This window comes from Trachymyrmex septentrionalis, unplaced genomic scaffold (genome assembly GCF_001594115.1).
Source record: "Trachymyrmex septentrionalis isolate Tsep2-gDNA-1 unplaced genomic scaffold, Tsep1.0 scaffold22, whole genome shotgun sequence".
Taxonomy (NCBI): domain Eukaryota; kingdom Metazoa; phylum Arthropoda; class Insecta; order Hymenoptera; family Formicidae; genus Trachymyrmex; species Trachymyrmex septentrionalis.
Window position 1 is genome coordinate 4,377,594 of NW_017305375.1, and position 5,903 is coordinate 4,383,496.

Genomic DNA, 5,903 nt, shown 5'->3' on the forward strand with positions numbered 1-5,903 from the left:
GTGGAGGGAATTGGGCGGGGCGAGATCAGGGCAAGGGATGAATTATTCGTTGTCTCTTGCACTCTGCACCCTCGGACACTGACGCCACGTTATCCTGTCTACCGTGTCGACCCTCTGCCGCTGACAGTGTCATCCATAATGTCCGCAACGAGCGCGAGTGACATTTGCACCCCCTCGGCGCTCTTTCCGCGGAAGAATTTTACCGCGCCTTTCCAGGGAATACTTTTTACGAGTTCTTTCCCTCGTCAGAAGCAACCACAAAAATATAATATACGTTAACTCTTTCGCGTAAAGATAACGATAGCAGAGAAGATGAAGTAGATAGATGTTTGATCGTAAAGAATATTCGCGGAAAAAAAAAAGAAAGAAAAACGTCTGAATTAAATTCGCCCGACTGTCGCTGAATTCTCTTTTCTTGAGTATTGTTTTACTTGAAAGAGGCGCACGCAGATGAAGAAGAAAATTAATCAAAGTTCATTTCTCAAGCGATGTTGTCGTAAGTCGTCCGAGCAGACGACGAGAGCAACGAGCGTTTCCCGATATTTCCTCCTTCCTGCCGTGAAACTTTCGCATCTGCTAGCCGATATATTTCCGAAGTCCATATTATATCCTACGGTATAAAATATCGCTGACGCAGATTTCGAAATACAGGTTTGCTGCGCGCGTGGGTATCACGGGGGGTGTATGTGCGTTCACCAAATATCTCAGCACGGCGGCGGCGCTAATTAATTGGCTCGTAAATTAACGCGCGTAACAATACGCGCTGGCGTGGGTGGGCTCTCTCTACACCACACAGCCACCGAATCACGGAATTACCGGCACGCGTTGCGAACGTAAGAATATGCGTGATGTATGCGGTATTCCGGCTGGCCGCCCTCTCGATCCTATTCCCGCGTACAACGCGCCACCCCCGAATGCCCTTCGCATTTCGTTCCCTTCGTCGCTTCTCTCTCTCTCTCTCTCTCTCTCTCTCTCTCGCTCTCTCTCTCTCTCTCTCGGATCTTCCCTCTAGATTCAACGCCGCCGATTGAGGGGTGTGTTTTACGGCAAAAGTAATTTTTACGACAAACCCGACGCCGAAACTTACGTTTTATCAATGACAAACTGGTCTTTGAAGCAACGCAAGACACGTTTTTGTCACGTCTAGAAGAGGGGAAAAAGAGAGAAAGAGAGAGAGAGAGAGAGAGAGAGAATCGTACATCTATTCTTCGCGATTTTGTAAAAATAGACGAGGTTAGCTTGGCATTCTTAACGTGTCACATAGACATACGCTATATCGTATCGCATAAAAGCAGGTCGCGAAGGGTCACAAATTGAGTGCACCTGTTGCAACAACGCGGCAACTTATGTACACGCTTCGTAGGTACTTCACACGGCCGTCAAGCCGAGGAGAGTATTCACCTTTATTGCGCCATCATGCTGGAAGAGAAGTCCAGAATTTTGCAATCTCTTGTCTTGAAATATTGCGTCGTGCGTTAACGATGTACTTCCGGCGCGCGCGCGCTCAAGTTGCGTAACTAATTGTACAAGAAGCATATATTGATCGCTTCGATAATTCAGTAATATAGAAAACTCAATAATATAGAAATTTTCCCAAAATTTCTCATAAAATTGAAAATATTCCCTCGTGCAAGTTAGAGCTTTTGAAATATTTTTTTATAAAAATAAGCACGTGTAATTAATCAAAAGTGGTTTCCTAATGTAATTATTTCAGCAATTTTCATATTCACTCTTTAATAATTATCAATCATTGTTTTCGACCGAATAAAGTTTCGTTAAACAATTTTTTTTTCAATATTTTAATTAGAAAAGCCTGCAGCGTGTCCTTTATTTATGGTTCATACACTTTTATGGTTTACATCTGGAAACGGCATACGGCAAAATACCAAATAAAACCACACTGACGCGATACCGATAAAAATTTAAAAACACAACGAGCTTTGCTTCCACATTCTCCACTTTTGTTCGAGGTTTGAAGTTTTTTTTTTTTTTTTTTTTTTTTTTTTTTTTTAATTTTGTTAAAAACAAAAGCGTGCAAGAAGCGGAGGAAGAGATCGATCGCGGTTACAATACTGTTTAAACGAGAAAGTATAAGCGAAGTATCCATGGAATATCCGGCGTGTCGTATTTTCGCATGACATATCGATTCGTCCTATCTCACCCCCTACCCCTCCCACCATTGTTCATCGACACCGACATTGTTACGATCTGTGTGGTTTTTTGACGCGGTAATCGTTAAGCGCGTAATAGCCATCGCGCAACAGATAAGCCTTTTAACACTTCACGGACTCGGCGCCGTATAATGCCGCGTGCACACGCGCGCGATTCGTCGTCGTGCGGCGCCGCGCTGTGCGTTATTGAGTGGAAGACTGATAACGGGGTGGCGCAGAAGAGAGAGCCGCCCTCGACGTAACATCGCGGCTGCAACGACGAAATGCAACCGCGATAACAGCGTAATCGAGAACACAGCGGACACAGCGAGAGGGGATGTTATTGACGTGATCGACGTTGCGTGAGAGGCGACGCATTCAGAGAGCGGACAGGAAGCGGACGAGCGATTTTTCTCTCGGCGATACTGATTTCTCCACTCTGAGAGAGAGACAGAGAGAGAGAGAGAGAGAGAGAGAGAGAGAGAGAGAGAGAGAGAATGATAGCAATTATAATACCTTAATTTAATCTACGATCATCTTCGTTGTCAGATGTATATATTTTTCTCTATAGAATTATAAATATTAATTATTATTACGTTGTAACGGTGATAAGTGTAAAAGTAGAACCGTAGTTATTTTATCGTGCAATTGCAGTCACAAATATCAAACACTTTTTTCCCTCAGTGTACAATTTTATCCCAACATTCTGATTGCTACGACAATCCTGAATGAATTGTATTTTTATGGAAATAATTCGTCTACGGTCAAGGATTTCACTTTTTCCTCGATACAAGACGAATACGAGTGTGAAGGTCTCATTAACAGAAATAAAAATCTATGAATATTCCACTTATCTTCAACGCAAATGTACTTATACTATTGCTTTTTTTTCTCTCTTATCTCATAATTACGGCCAGTGGAAATAAAATGTAAAATCAATAACAATTATACGTACTTGCAACGTATAGCTTTAAAAGTTTTCTATATTTCGAACTGATGTTTATCAGAAGATTTACATTTGTAGACTGAAACAAGCACATTGCCTATTTGAATTAAAATTATTAATTTTTTCCTACTTTCAAGATCGCTGTTTACAGCCAATAATTTCATATCGATTGAATCAGTAATCTACTACTAATTCTCTCTTTACTAACAACTAATTCCTTTCAGAGAGATTTTACCGAATACAGCATTATACTAGAAATTGCTGTTATACTTTGTTCTGCTTTAAACGATAGTATATTGTTTTCGTTTAATTCCTTGTTCGTACAACGAATTATATGTACTTTATCATATACCATGGTAAAATTCTCATTGTTATAAGCACATAATGGAAAAAGCATTATGTAACATAATTAAATAATATCCTCGTGTGTGTGGGTGTGTTAAATCGCACACTTTTTATTTTACATCGTAATCTATTTATTATCAATAAAAATTTTATAACCATCCAACCGTCGAATGACGTTATAGTTCGACCTTGGCCTTTTTTCAAACGTCACTCCCAATCAAAATTTTATTTCAAATGATATTTATTTTTTACATATGTTAAAAAGTTTCGATAGCTTCGGTCATCAGTGACCACTGAAGGGTCATCGAAAATGCCGATTACAGATACGATAACCACAGCGCGATCAGCATGTTAAAAAGAATAATCCTCGGACGGCATCATGTTCAAAATCGGGATATAAGACGTCTTTAAGACGTTATTTAGACATCATAAAGAAGTCTTAAGTCTTTAAGATGTCTTTTAAGTCTTACGCGGGATCTACAATAAAAAGTCGTATCGGTCGTAGAGTGTTAAGTCGTAGAGAATCAACCATGATTGGTTAATTTTCTACGACTTAAGACTCTACGACCGTTACGACTATTATATCCTAATTTTAGACATATACACTGTTATCTGGGATCATCGTGACCCCCAAGCGGAACAAGCCACGATAACGTGAAAATGACATTCAAATGAATCCGGAAATGATTGGAAAATGACTTTTAACGATCATTTCGGAATCATTTTGTCATCATTACGATTTGTTGTTCCGCTTGAATCGGGGGACGATCCGTAGGTGTCCTAATCCTCGAAGAAACGCGATTGTGTTCGCGCATGCGGTGATCGAAGCATTAACGCATCCCACGTGTGCTCTTTTATTATTTACGCTGTAATCGCGACGACGTTGACGGCACGATCGTTTTCGCGTAGCCAAGCCCCCGTATTAAGATTCACGTGCTGGCAACGCTATACGTCCCGGCTTGTCTTCGACGCGCGTTTTATCTGCTGCATACTTTACGCAAGTCTGCGACTCGCATTCCTTTCATCGGTAACAAATGAGCCGGCGTGCGAAACCGCCACGAAGCCGCGTTACGTCGTTGGCAGCTGAACGGAGACAGCGCGCAAATCGATGCTCGCGCATTGATTTATTAACACGATACGCCGCACCGCGCCATACGGTAACGTCACACTCGCTCGGTATTGTGATACACTGGCTGCCCGGTAATCAGCGCGAAAGCTGAAATAAGCTTCCTTTTTTTTTTCCAGTTCTCCGACGTCTATTTCTGGATTCTTGAATTCCTCGTCTCGAGAGTCCGATTCATCGAACTTCCCTGCTAATTTTCGTATCGGATCCCACACATTTATCTGGACACGTAATTCCGCCGCAATATATAGAATCGTTGTGATAACTGAGGATTCAAATGTTCTATTTCTAGCGTCCGATTAGAGCGCGGCTCGCCGAATTGTCTGCTAATTTCAGTTTAATCTGCAATCGCAATTGTTAATTAAACGCTAAGAATAGTCTGGTCTTGATGTGCTATAATTTGCAAACGGGGAAAATACTATGTATGGATACTGAAATTTTCGAGCACGTCTATAACAGTTGGCAGACCGCAGCACACCAATAATAATAATAATAATAATAATAATAATAATAATAATTGACAGCGAGGCAGATTAAAAAGTCGACCGCGGTGGTGAAAGCGATGGTGGTGGAAACAGGGTGAGGAAGAAACTCGAGTTTTCCCGAAAACGACGTTACGGAGTAAAGGGTTAAGTAGTTGTGGCGTCTGGGACGCGACATCAACGCGGCAGCCAGAGGAAGGAAGAGACTCGAGACTCGCAGCTGTATCGGCTTGCGGCCGGGCCCATTAGCGTGACGCGATGCATCGTCTACATAAATACCCACCGACGCTGCGGCCGGTACCACCGGTTGCCACTTTGCGGCAACGCGAGCGAGCGAGCGAGCGAGCGAGCGAAGACACGAGCTAACGGACGACAAGCAACGCACGAGCGACCGGGCGCAAGCGCTCTGACGTAACGTTATATCATTCTCGAGGCTTTATACATACTCTATCGAGAGAGGAGGTCTCCCTTCCCTCTATCCCAAGCGCGGCTCCATGTGGCGCCTGAGCAGCGCCGGTGGGGGGTACAGCTCTCCTCTTCTACGAGACACCCTCGGCGGCGACGATGTCAAACTCAGTCGCGAGCCGAGTATCGTGTCGCTCGTGCGCGCGTCGTATCGCATCGTGTCGTATCGTATCGTAACGTAACGTAACGTATACGTCGTGTCGTGTCATCGTGCGTCTCCGTATTGCGCGCGCGATACGATAAGACAAAGGGCCGCGTTATCTCGCGGCCTCTCTCTCTCTCTCTCTCTCTCTTGCACGTGAGAGAAAGAGAAAGCGAGAGTGAGAGACAGACCGAGCACACGTCAGGTTCGCCTCCACGATTCTCACCCCACTCCTCCCCTCCTCTCTCTC

At 43.4% G+C, this 5,903-nt stretch overlaps 1 protein-coding gene across 1 annotated transcript in view; it reads left to right on the top strand.

Moving 5' to 3' along the window:
• Window positions 1-5,682: 5,682 nt before the first annotated feature.
• The window catches only part of LOC108748320 (RNA-binding protein Musashi homolog 2-like), a 91,752-nt gene continuing 91,531 nt past the window's right edge, over window positions 5,683-5,903 (top strand). Inside the window, 1 exon segment of the mRNA XM_018486379.1 lies at window positions 5,683-5,858. The gene's annotated coding sequence lies outside the window, so the exon portion shown is untranslated.